The 13,637-nt window shown below is 41.3% G+C and overlaps 1 protein-coding gene and 1 pseudogene across 8 annotated transcripts in view; one reads left to right on the top strand and one right to left on the bottom strand.

Moving 5' to 3' along the window:
• Positions 1–13,637, bottom strand: part of ANKRD44 (ankyrin repeat domain 44) — a 320,050-nt gene that overhangs the window by 245,119 nt on the left and 61,294 nt on the right. The window lies entirely within an intron of this gene.
• LOC137225806 (eukaryotic peptide chain release factor subunit 1-like) lies at positions 5,996–7,404 on the top strand (annotated as a pseudogene).

The following is a 13,637-nucleotide window of genomic DNA, read 5'->3' as shown; positions in this document are numbered from 1 at the left end:
ATCCAAACAGAAGTCATCCCATGAGGTTCCTTTCCTGGTTCTCTTCCCTCCTCATCTGTCCCCATCTTCTGCACCAGCTTTTGAATCTAAAAGACAGTAGAGGGCTTCCCTGGTGGCGCAGTGGTCGAGAGTCCGCCTACCGCTGCAGGGGACACGGGTTTGTGCCCTGGTCCGGGAGGATCCCACATGCCGCGGAGCGGCTGGGCCCCTGAGCCATGGCCGCTGAGCCTGCACATCCGGAGCCTGTGCTCCACAACGAGAGAGGCCACAACAGTGAGAGGCCCACGTACTGAAAAAAAAAAAAAAAGACAGTAGAGCTCTCGGGCACATCTCAAAGCATGTCAAGGACAGATGCAACGTGTTGTTATACCACTCATCACCAAAACACCACCTCACCACTTTCCAAGAAAGTTCTTTCATATTTGTTATCTTATTTGACCCTCATCCTCTTCCTTCAAGCCTAATATTCTCTCACAACACTTTTCAGTGGTTTGAAGCTTTACTGGGACAAAACATGGTCCCAGTATATTTTACCCTGGGCAGCTCTGCTATGGTGCACAGCCTCATGCTGGGTGGAGAGAGAACAAAATTTGAAACCAGAGAGCCTGGCTCCATCCAGTTGCTGATGCTCTGTCACTTACCAGCTCTATGGCTCAGTTTATGTCATCATTTTCTCTGGGACCATCTCCTCCTATATGAAGCAGAATCAGTGCCTCCTGTGCTACTTCATCCATTGCTCTTAAAAGGATCCAGGGGGATACACCACGCAAAAGCATTTCGTAATGTGGTGTCCTAGCTTCTTCCCAGAAATGATTAATATGCCTCTCAACCACTGAATGTCTCTGACTAAGGTTGAACTGCTAGAAAGTACAAATTAGATCACATAAATGATATTATTAAACTAAGGGCTGTACTTTTTTCTTCAACCAATATCTGATGATTTCTAAATTGACTTAACAAAGGGAATAAACAGAAACTGCTTATATTCTCTTTCATATCACAGCTTCTCATTGTTTAGCAATAACTCAAGTGTAACTGCACTCATCTTTGGCCAAGATAACTAATGCAATGAAACAACTCAAAACCATACACTGTTCTTTCAGTTTTCTCTCCTAAGACACCACAAAACTGGAATGACAGAGGAATGTCTTGGGACCACTGGATGTACTTTTTTTCATAACGAATAATATATAAACATATTATCTGTTTAAAAGTCTCACACGATACAAAAATATAGAGTAAACAAAAAAACCCACCCATCTTCACTTCCCAGAGGTAATCAGCCATCAGTCTGTCTGGTGTGCATCCTGCCAGACTTCTTTCTGCAAATAGCTATATGTGTTTATATACAGAAATCTCTTATTCTGTTTTGTTATATAATAGAGATCATACTTTAAGAGCTGTCCTACAACTTGCTCTTTTGACTTTTTGTATATTTTCCCATGTCATCCATGCCTATCCACCTCATCTTTTTAATAGCATATGGTTTTCTGTTAGGTAAATACCCCAAACTTGACTTAACCTTAATGGTCCTCGATTTCCAAAATGACAAAACTTTGCTAAACTTTAAAACTTTTAAATCTCCATCTGATTGCCTCTCTCCAAATTTCACCTGAAAACCACTTCCAGTAAGTTCTAATATCTCCTTTCAATAGAGTCATTTTAAGAAAAGGCTGAAGAGAGGGTTAGCAGTCTATACTCAATGCTAAATCTTTCAAACTTCATTCCTTATTCATTGCTAACAGCATTTGTTCAATTAGTCCTACGTTTCACCTTCAGAGAGAATGGGCCTACACCTATGGGCTTTCCATGTTAAGCATTACAAACTTCAGCCTCAACACACACACACACACACACACACACACACACACACACACAAACAATGCTAAGACGAAAGAAGGAAGGCTTGCATGTGAAAATCTTAGTAAGCTATATGGAATTGTTTACCCAGTTAAGCGTGGTCTTGGGTTCTACAAAAGAACTAAATAGAATGATATTGCTAGAATTTTCCACGAGAGAAAAACTATCTTCACTTGGAATTTCCGAATTCAAATATTTGTTGATTCCCTACTATATCCTGAGAGGGGATCAAAAGTAGTCTGAGATTCAACCTCTGCCTTCTAGAAGCTATAAAACAGCTGGGGAGGTGAGGTTTACAGGAATAAAACAAGTAACTAACAATGCAAATTAGTCCAAAGTCATTCATTTGAGCAAATGAATGGTTCAGGCAATGGTGCTCCAGGCGGAGCTCTCAGGGACAGTAAATCAAGGGAAGTAACACCACACAATTCACTCTGAATAGGGCCCTCAGCACTGCAGTGAGGGCTTGAAACATAGAGTCAATTGATGAGGGCTATCCGTTACATGACCATCAAATAGTAATTCTGAGTCTACGACACTCCTGGACAAATGAATAGAAGTATAAGGGCACATCTGGTAGAAATAGGACATAATAATGCTCCAATAGGTGAAAACCCAAAAGATGCCACCGATGCCACCTAGATGCTCAATACAGACCCAGAGCTATATCCAGAATCTCCCAACCCCTGCCCCTTCTATGGGTCAAAGAGGCTGCAAAGCACTATCTCTGCAAAGCTTTCTTGGCGGGATCAGAATTTAAGTTGTAGGCACTTTTCCTCTCCTGAAGGCTGACTGCATGTAAATACATTCAAAAACCATCACTAAGCATCTACTGTGTGTCTGTTGCCTAAGTTAAGAGCAGATTAAGAAGACACATCGTTCTTACCTTGAAAGCGTTCACAAGTATCTGAACAACTGAACCCACCTCCCCAGCTAATCAATAGTAGAGCCTGAACACATTGAAAAAAAGGAGCAACAGGAGAACATACGCAAAAAATATTTCTGTAGGCCAATAAAAAAAGGATATTACAAAAGATTTCTTGTGTTCGCTGATTCTTACAATGTTGAGCCTTATCAGGCGAAGGGCCTAGTCGTTTCTTTCAACTCTATGGACAGAAGTGTTGTCTATCTATATATCCCTTTAATGGAGCTTTTAAATAAGTTTCAATTTTCTTTCTCCATTCATCACAAAGGTAGCCTCGATCTAAGCCCCAAACTGCCAATATCTCCCCTCAACAAATGACTAAAAAAATAAAGGAGGGAAGGAAGGAAGGAAGGAAGGAAGGAAGGAAGGAAGGGAAGAAAAAGAAAGAAAGAAAGAAAGAAAGAAAGAAAGAAAGAAAGAAAGAAAGAAAGAAAGAAAGAAAGAAAGAAAAGAAAAGAAAGGAAAGAGAGAGAGAAAGAGGGGGAGGGAGGGAGGGGGGAGAGAGAGAAAGAAAGGAAGGAAGGAAGGAAGGAGGGAAGGAAGGAAGGAAGGAAGAAATTTTACAGTAGCTATGAGAAAAAGAGAACTGCTGTACCACATCAAGTCCAAGTTTGTACGGAGCACATGGTAAGAAGAAATACACTATACTGTAATTAAAATGACTTACAGAAGCAGCAAAGGCATAGCAGCATTCAGAAATACTAGAGGGAAAATCGAGAGAAGCAAGACATTACTGACTGTCTCTCACTAGAAGCCAAGGAAATAGGCAAAACAAAGTGTTCTTTGATGGCTTGGCAGCAGCAAAGATGGCAACAGTGTAGAACTGAGCTGATGAGAGGCAGCACAGACTCATTTTTGGAGCAAATTCGACTTCTTTAAGTTGCTTGCCATCGATTGTGAGTGTCATATAATAGCTGATTTTTTCCCCTAAGAATAGACCTTTGTTCTCATATAGTACTGCACTCTTGAATGTTTCAGTACTAGTTACGGCGCTTAAGAAAGGCACCAAACACTATATTTGTTCAAAACAAAGAAGGGATCAATTATTAAATCATCTTTTCTAAGAACTCACCAACCTATAAATAAAATGTGTTTGGAAAACAAATATTTTCCTGCCTCTGCTGTTTTTACTTTCAGTAGCATTAACTTAAAAGGTACCATTTCAGGGCTTCCCTGGTGGCGCAGTGTTTGAGAGTCCGCCTGCCGATTCAGGGGACACGGGTTCGTGCCCCGGTCCGGGAAGATCCCACATGCCGTGGAGCGGCTGGGCCTGTGAGCCATGGCCGCTGGGCCTGCGCATCCAGAGAGGGCCTCCGCAACGGGAGAAGCCACAACAGTGAGAGGCCTGCATACCGCAAAAAAAAAAAAAAAAAAAAAAGGGTACCATTTCAGCAATATTTTTCTCAAAAAACGAGACTTATCAACTCACTTGCATTCAAGCCACTCTGGTCCTCTCCCTTTTTTTTTTTAGGAATGAAGCTCTATTCAAGGGAGCCTATGCTCATTAAAAATATCTCACAGCATTAATGTTCTCATTAGAAGCATCAATGGGTGTGATGTCTTTAATGCTGGCTCTGTTTGTGCCTACTGTCCACCTGTGCAAATGTCTAAACGACAGTTGATAAACAATATATAAATCACTGCAAAAGAGAATCATGCAGAAAAACCTGGAGCTTAATTACATGTCCCAGAGCATCACCTCCAAAGATACAAAAGGTCTGATTGTTTTATCTATCTTGTGATAGATTTGGAATTAAGTGATCAGATCCTCTACAATAATATTGTAATAAAAGATAATACTTAATTCCTTACAAAAGTGACATCCTTACCAAATAAGCCTAGTTTATTCCCGCCGTTTTCCCTTATTTACTGTGCACCAGTAATGCACGGGAATGCAGTGGCTTCCCTTCCACTCCTGAAATGCATCAGCCCTCTCCCTTCTCACAGCTTCTGCACAATTCCCTCTGTCTAGAACATTCTATACACTCTTCCTCACCTAGTTAAATCCAATTCACCTTCCAGATCTCAATTCAAAAGGCCCTTGTCCAAAACACCCTTCCCTCACCACCCTACCACTGTCCCATCTAGATGAGATTCCCCTGTTACACAGGTTCTTGCAGCTTCCTGTGCTTTTCCCTCAGAGCACTTATCAGTCTGTAGAGTAATTATGTAACTGTGTGTGTTATTTGACTAATATCCGTCTTTCTACACCAGACTCTAAGCCCTGTCAGAACAGAGACTATGGCTGTTTTGCTTTCACTGGATTCTTGGAGCCTAACGCAACGCCTGGAATATAGTAGGCACTCAATTTGCTGAATGAATTTAGTAAGCAAACCCCATCATGTCCTGACACCCTGCCATATAAATGGTCAGGCCAAATAACGATGAAGTGAAGAAAATAGTGTTCTGAAAACTGTCTGATCAATCAGCTTGACATAGTGCTAGTAAGTAGATTCTTCTTGGCAAATTTAGTTTATCTTGATCTATGCTATGGTCATGACCCTGACAAAGAACTGGTTTAGTCCTAAGGATAGCATAATATGATAGATTAGGTTCAGCAGTGTAGTTCAGAAAATCCCAAACAGCAGTGGCTTAAACAAGATAGATGCATATTTCTCCCTCACTGTAAACAAGGTCTAAATACGAAGTTACCCAGGACTGCTACAGTGATCTGCAATGAGAAGACCCAGGTTCCATCTATCTTGCTGCAAACCTCTCCTTAGCCTCTACTTCATGCTTCTACTTCATGATCCATCAAGGCTGCTCAAGTCCAGCCATCCCATCCAATTCTAGACATCAGTAAGAAAGAAAGAGGTAAAAAGGCTTCCCCCTTTCTAGAAATCTCACACGTAAGTCCTTTAGTCAGAATGCAGTCATACAGCCATACCTAGAGGCAAGGGAAGCTAGAAAATATAGTCTGTATTCTAGAAGAAGTTTATATTAATAACAAAGAAAGGAAGGCTGGATACTGGGAGACAATCAGTAGTTTCTGCCACAAATTGCAAAAATATTTGAGGGGATCTCGTCTGCTGTTCCTGGTAACAGCAGGTCCCTCCTCAAATGAATGTCATTTAAGCAAGTAAGACCGACCAAACGGGAGAAAGAAACCTGTATGCCCAACAACGGAATGTAATTCGAGCCTTGATATGAACAAACAAGTGCCACCAAAGAGTGGGCCCTGAGGGAGAAGGCAGCGAGAACACAGCAGATGACCCCAGCGCTGCCGACAGGAACATGGAGACCTGGAAGGGTAGGAAGCTCATTAAGAGCTTGGAGGCCGCCCGCAGCAAAGGCACAGGCATGATATCACTGACCATCCCTCCCAAAGACCAGATTTCAAGAGTGGCAAAAATGTTAGCAGAGGAGTTTGGAACTTTAAGTTACTTTAAGTTACCTTAAGTTACTAGCAAACTTTAAGTTACTTTAAGTTACTAGCAAACTTTAAGTTACTTTAAGTTACTAGCAAACCGCCTTTCAGTCCTGGGAGCCATTACATCTGTACAACAAAGACTCAAGTTTTATAACGAAGTACATCCAAATGGCCTGGTAGTTTACCGTGCTACAACTGTAACAGAAGAGGGAAAGGAAAAGAAAGTCAACATTGACTTTGAACCTTTCAAACCAATTGATACGTCACTGTATTTGTGGGACAACCAATTCCATCCAGAGGCTCTTACAGCACTGCTTCCAGAAGACAGCCAGCTGGCATCATTGTAACAGATGGTAGTGGTGACTTTTTGGCACACTCCAAGGAAATACAAGAGAAGTCCTGCACAAATTCACTGTGGCTCTCCCAAAGAAATATGGTGGAGGAGGTCAACCAGCCTGCATCTTGCCCATTTAAGAATGGGAAGTGACCTAACTCTATCTGGAAAGTAGCTCAGACTGCGGGGCAGCTGTTTATTTCTGGGGACAAAGTGAATGTGACTGGTCTCGTTTTAGCTGGATCAGCTGACTAAAACTGAACTAAGTCTATCTGATATGTTTGATCAGAGGTTACAATCAAAAGTTTTTAAATTAGTTGATACATCCTACGGTGGTAAAAGTGGATTCAACCAAGGTATTGAGATATCTACTGAAGTCCTCTCCAACGTGAAGCTCATTCAAGAGAAGAAATTAATAGAGCGATACTTTGATGACGTCAGCCAGAGAGATGTTGCTCATTGGCAAAGCACAGAAGAGGACAAAATTTTCTATCAACTCCAGAGAAAGAGAAGGATAAATCTCATTTTACAGACAGACACGACAAGAACATGAGCATGATGCCCCTGTTGGAATGGTTTGCTGACAACTATAAAAAAAAATTTGGCGCTATGTTGGAAATTGTCACAGATAAGGCACAAGAAGGATCCCAGTTTGTGAAAGGATTTGGTGCAATTGGAGGTATCCTGCAGTACCGAGCAGATTTCCAGGGAATGGAATACCAAGGAGGAGACAATGAATTTTTTGACTTTGATGATTACTAGGTAGTTGACACGGGTCTGGCGAAACGTGCCTCACCCTCCAGCATCCAACCCAAGGAACATACCCATGATGGAATCCAAACAGATCCCTGCCTTACAATTGGAACATTTCTAGAACTTAATCCACGAGCACTGGATACTGAAAAGAAAACCGAAGCAAAACCTGACCCAACCCTATACTTTGGTTTGTCATGGTATCAGCACAGCAGCCTACAGCTAAGTTCCTAAATGCCACTTTGGGCTAATTTTTTTTTTTTTTTTTTTTGCGGTACGCGGCCCTCTCACTGTTGTGGCCTCTCCCGCTGTGGAGCACAGGCTCCGGACGCGCAGGCTCAGCGGCCATGGCTCACGGGCCCAGCCGCTCCGCGGCATGTGGGATCTTCCCGGACCGGGGCACGAACCCGTGTCCCCTGCATCGGCAGGCGGACTCTCAACCACTGCGCCACCAGGGAAGCCCTGGGCTAATTTTTAAATCCTAGTTTTTATTTTTATTCGACAGTGAAATTGGCTGCTCTTGTATTTTATGAAAAAAAAAATGATGTTTTTAAACTTCATATATAGAAGCAAAAATACTTTCACTGCTGTAAACCTTCAAAAGTTAATAGAAATGAGATCGTTCGACTGGAGAAAAATTAAATTGCTGCATTTCACAGTGACCCACTTACATGGCATCCTCAGATTAGACTGCATAAGAGGAAATATATGTGGTGAATATTGGAGAAAAAAATACCAAATACAATCAGTCTAATTCTTCTCAAATGGCTTCAATGTGGGTTTTCAGTCAGAAGAGGGGCTTTTCATTTTTCTGCTAATCTCTCAAACACACTCCGTTATAATATATGCATTTGGGGTCATATGACTTCTGCATTTCCTAAAATACCAACGGTTGAATTGTTAATTATGGAATAAAACTTACATAGAAAAATATACTCAAGAGGTAAGTCAAACCAGATTGGTACCTTCTTAAAAAAAAAAAAGAGGGCTTCCCTGGTGGCACAGTGGTTGAGAGTCCGCCTGCCGATGCAGGGGACACGGGTTCATGCCCCGGTCTGGGAAGATCCCACATGCCGTGGAGCGGCTGGGCCCGTGAGCCACGGCCGCTGAGCCTGCGCATCTGGAGCCTGTGCTCCGCATCGGGAGCGGCCACAGCAGTGACAGGCCCGCGTATTGCAAAAATAAAGTTGGTCGGACTTCAACTACTAAACTCGAGGTATTTCAGAAATTAAGAGGAAGAGCTGGGCAAGAAGCAAGATGGGAATCCCCGAAACTGTTCTAAAAACGGCAAGCTAGTGACACCAGTGACAGTTGCTAGAAGCGTAAAGGAAACCTTTACAAAATTGCTAGATTCGACCTCACTTGTTTCCAGCGAGTCCTTCTCTGAGAGAAACAACGCTTTGTGCCCAGTTTAGATTTAGTGTGGCTACAGCAGTTTTAAAGTAAGTTTTTTTGATTAACCACAGCAGCATGTGGTAATGTTTTACTGCAGATAAGTCATCTCAGAAAGACAGATCCGAGGACATGGTATACTGCATAATAACCAAACCTCACAATTTTCTGGCCCATTCTCCAGCCCACCCTAACACACACCCATCCTCTCTTAAAAGTAACTGTCTGCTCTTTGCAGTCAGGAAATTCTACAACAAGCCCGCCTGTGATCAAAGGCCTCTCCATCAGCTTTCCCCAGATACATAATCCACAGCTGGCAAAGACTCAGAAACATCCTCTTGACCATGAATAAATTTGATTTTTTGGACTGGAGGTATGCAAAATCATGTTATACAGCCCACAATGGTCATGCAATTGAAGATTACTCCTCCTTTCCAGGACAAATTTTCTCTTTCTGAATCTCGGTCCTGTTTCTGAGGTGTACCAAGACATCAGGTCTGAAAAATTAGAGGAGAATTTCCCATTGCCAGGGAAGTCTGTCAGAAAAGCTCATGACTTAAAAGGAGAAAAGGAAAATAGAATTAAATCTGTCAATGTGTGAAGATGCCAATAGGCATTACACATGCGCCCGCACGCACACAAACACACACAGTGCTAGGAGTCAAATACGCTTAGGAAACACTAACTGAAAGGTTTCTTTCCTGCAGACCTTCTCAGAGCCTTTAATATTGCCAATATGCATTATGGATCTCCAAGAGGGGCACAGTAGACAGATCTTCTACTTCAACTCTTGTTCATCTTATATGGTGGCAACATACTAGAATGGAAAGAAATGTATCAAGATTAAACAGGGCTGTCTCTGGGTAATAAAGTTTACAGGTAATTTTAATTCTCTGTATCTCTAAATTCTCTATCATGAATTGCTTTTACAATCTGAAAAAAGTTAAGGATGAGAAAGAAAAACTAACATTTGAATCTATATTGTTTTAATATTTTTAAAAATCAGAAGTAACTGAAAGGGAGATTTTTTTTCTTTCTTTTAAGAAACAGAGGTGCTTATTGTTCTTCAAGATTTACTGTATACCTCCAGTATGCCAGGTTCTAATGTAGGAGTAATAAAAAGGAAGAATTTATTTTGATGATTCACTACATAGTTCCAGTAGCCTGAAAGAGGAAAAGAAACTCTTCAAAGGTCTTCCCACTATGAGCTAATAAATAAAGCCTGCAAACATAATAAAAATACTTGTACAATATCAATATAAAAATACACATTTATGCTACTGTGCTTTTCCCCCAATCATTTAAAAGATCTCCTTTAAATATAACCTCTTGATTTATTTTGTAACAGTACCCTATATATAAAAACTTGAATTGGAAATAAAACGTCATCAATAGACCCTTAAACTCTATCATTCATTCTTTCATCAAGTTATTAAATGCTTATTACATACTGGGAAATACGTGATTATTCTTGGAGAATTCCATGAAAGCATGTCCTTCTTCATGATTAGTTATTTTAGCAGGTTATTATCTAAATAAATCTAATACTATTTATAAAATTAGAAAGAGAAAAATTAGCATAGAGAAACTAAAGTTATAACAGACCTACGTAGCAAATATTTTATGATATGATCTGTTGCTTTGTCTTATTTTCAGTTTGATAATCATGGTAACTTGGACTATCCAGAAAAGTAAAACCAAATTCTAATTCTGGCCAAAAGAAAACAATTTCAGTATGCTTGGTCCTAAGGCTTCCTACGTTTCCAGTTATGCCACGTTTAGCAAAAGAGACAGGAGGAGCCAGGCATCAAAGTCCATCTTCAGCAATTCTACAAACCACTTACTTGTTAAGGCGTTTCTGTCCCCAGTTACAACCACAGTGACTAGGTTAAACTAGCAAAGCCACCTCTCCAGGTTCACCATGAAGAAAAGAACTCTTCTTCTAACCCCTCCAGGCTATTCTTCCCATGGAATGTTTTCAGACAGTTTTGGGAATGACCCCCTTCCTCTCAGCTAGGGGGAAGGTCAAGAATGGTCAACAGGACACTCTAATGTAGGCAGACTTTGGGACTTGATTCACCCATCAAGGGAGGCAAAGGACATGCTTCTATTTATGTCATCTCCCACGATGAGACCAGAAAACCTCTGTGTAGTCTCTCTACAACTCAAACGGGAGGAACCCAGGGAAATTATGTCAGCTGGAAGCCCCAGTGTGGAAATTCTCAGTCCACCAGGTTAACCACACATGGAAGGGCCACAAATAGGTACAAGTTCCTTTGCTTCGAGACCTGAATAAAGAGGCCTAAATTTTGTGACTAGCCAAATAAGCAGCAAACTTATTTGCTCAGGGAAGTAATATTGCCCTGCTCTAATTACAGCTCTGCTGGAACAGAGTTTCTAGAAAGTGCTGAGATTTCCTTCAATTTCACTGAGCAAGAATTCCAATGATGAAAGTGGACCCACACCACCATACTAGAAAAGCCATTTAGAGGAATAAATTTCCACAAATCAAACCAAAGCAAAACAAAAATAAACTAAGTCTACCATTTTTGAGTGTTTACTACACACACATATTCACTAAATATGCAATGTGTTTCTAGTTCACACTACTGAATTTGTCTTACGATGTCAACAGCAGCAAGAAAGTCTGTAAGACTAGCGCAAAAGGATTCCTAGAGGGCTTCCCTGGTGGTGCAGTGGTTGAGAGTCCGCCTGCCGATGCAGGGGACGCGGGTTCGTGCCCTGGTCCAGGAAGATCCCACATGCTGCGGAGCGGCTGGGCCCGTGAGCCACGGCCTCTGAGCCTGTGCTGCACAACGGGAGAGGCCACAACAGTGAGAGGCCCGCGTACCACCAAAAAAAAAAAAAAAAAGGATTCCTAGAGAGCCTAAGAAACAAGGAATCCAGTGCCTCAGAAGTACAACTTCTTTTTAAGACCGAAAAAAAAGAAAAAAAAATTGTTTTATAAGTAAGAGAAACTTGGGCCTGAACTCTAAATTTTGTGTTAATTGAATCAATGTTAATAAGTTCAAGCTATTTGGGGCTTCCTAAAACTCACTTGTTAAAACAAATAAATGAAGGCCAAGAAAACATACAAAGAGGAAATATTTGTGGGCCCAAAACAAGGGAGTTAAGAAATCAAACAGCACTATGAATAGGCACAGAACTATTGTTATGTCACCCACGAACACAGACATGAAATGACCTATGTATAAAAGTTAGCGAACAGTCATTGACATTGTATACTCCAAGGCAAAAATATCAAAATAACCAAATGCTTCTCACACATGGGAGCCACATCTTAAAAATGAAAAGAAATTCAGAACAACTTAGGTGGCTATAAATGACAAAGGAAGCAGCTGCTGTTAAAGTTTCAAGTTTCTTAATAGCTCATGTCAGCAGCCACATTAAAAAACAGGGTAATTGTTTAAATGCTTGGGCACAACTCTCTTAAGCAACTACCCATGGTATAATGGGAAAATTGAGATAAATCTGTACATCAAGGGATACAATGGCATTAGGAGAAAATTGCTTCCCACTCTCTTACTAATTTAGCAGATAAGAAGAATGTGTCAGCCTCAGATTGGTCAGTATCTAAGCAGCGGGCAGTAATTTTTATTTACTCCCATCTTTCTGAAGAATTTAGAACACTTCTAATATTATTTGCTAATAAGCATTTCTATTCATTGCCACCAGGCATATGTCAGGATAGAGGTGGGACAGAATACCGTGTGTGTCTCTTATGTTCATTGAAACGGTTGCTGAGGAGATAGAAAAACAGAAAATGGGGGAAATGACAACATGTACAGAGACTATTTACTATTTGCTTTCTACCCTCAACAAAGTTTTGGCTTGACAATTTTTTAAAGAAAGCCACCTCCACATCTCAAGCAGTGACGCACATTATCTCTTCAGCTAACCCCCTGCTCTATCAAGATGATTGATCACTCCATTCCTGGTAAAAATACATGGATAGGTGGGTAAGTCTGTGGGTAGCCAAGCTTGAAGGCTGGCTACCCACAGGTTGGCTACACACACTGCTTGTTTTAAGAAAATCTATGGAAATGTCCCAATTACAAAACAGATTAACTCAAGGGTGCTCATTTACCTTACAAAATAAAGAGGCTGTTTGCTATAGTTTTTTATCAGGTCAAGGGGAAGAGGAAACTTGAGAGCAAAGTTGTTTGTGGAGTTATTTTTCGTAACAGTGGTAGCAGTTGCTGGGCTGCCCCGTGAGAATCAGCACGACGATTCTGTACTCATCACTCGAGTCAGGAGGCAGCTGGAGCATCACAACTGACTGTGACTCCTAAGGACACGGGAATGTCTTCCCGTTCAGGAATAATTAAAAGCACCGAGGCCATTCAAATCAAAGTTGTACCTAAATTCCTCCAGGAACATTTTAAAAACTAGGAAGGCAAGAGAAATAAAATATATTCCCTAATATGGCACTCAGATTATCATGCAACCTCTTTTATCTCATTGAAATGGAAATAGAAAACACAGGGGAAAAAAATGGGAAAAGGGAGGAGTATTTTGGATTCTCCCCCAATGCTCCATTCCTACTGTTTTGTTCTGTCCCCAAACCAGAAAATGACATCAGGAATGTGAACACAATGCAGCCACATGAGCCCTGATGAAGGCCAGGCTTTGAGGAAGGAAAAGGAAGGAAGAGAACAGGCAAAATATGAAGTCCAGTTATAAGGCCACGAATAACTATGCCCTGCCGCACAGAAACCATTCCTACATTCTTAAGCCATTCCGCCCAGCCAGCCTACAAAGGGAGCTTGAATTCCTGGGCCCCTGGTGCTGCCAAGTATCCCGCTTTTCCTGTAACAGTCTCCCCATCACCACCCTTGTCAGCCCTTCCCATTGTAGCACCTTACCCTCACACTGCTGCCAGATTTGCTTCCCGACACATATTTTCTAGAGCTCAAACGCCTACAGCAGCTCCCCTGGGTCAGGCACTATGCTAAGGGCTTTTCGTGCATTATCTCATTTCA

The sequence above is a fragment of the Pseudorca crassidens genome, chromosome 6 (assembly GCF_039906515.1).
Source record: "Pseudorca crassidens isolate mPseCra1 chromosome 6, mPseCra1.hap1, whole genome shotgun sequence".
Taxonomy (NCBI): Eukaryota; Metazoa; Chordata; class Mammalia; order Artiodactyla; family Delphinidae; genus Pseudorca; species Pseudorca crassidens.
Note: the sequence above shows the minus strand (reverse complement) of the source record. Positions and strands in the feature narration are given on the sequence as shown.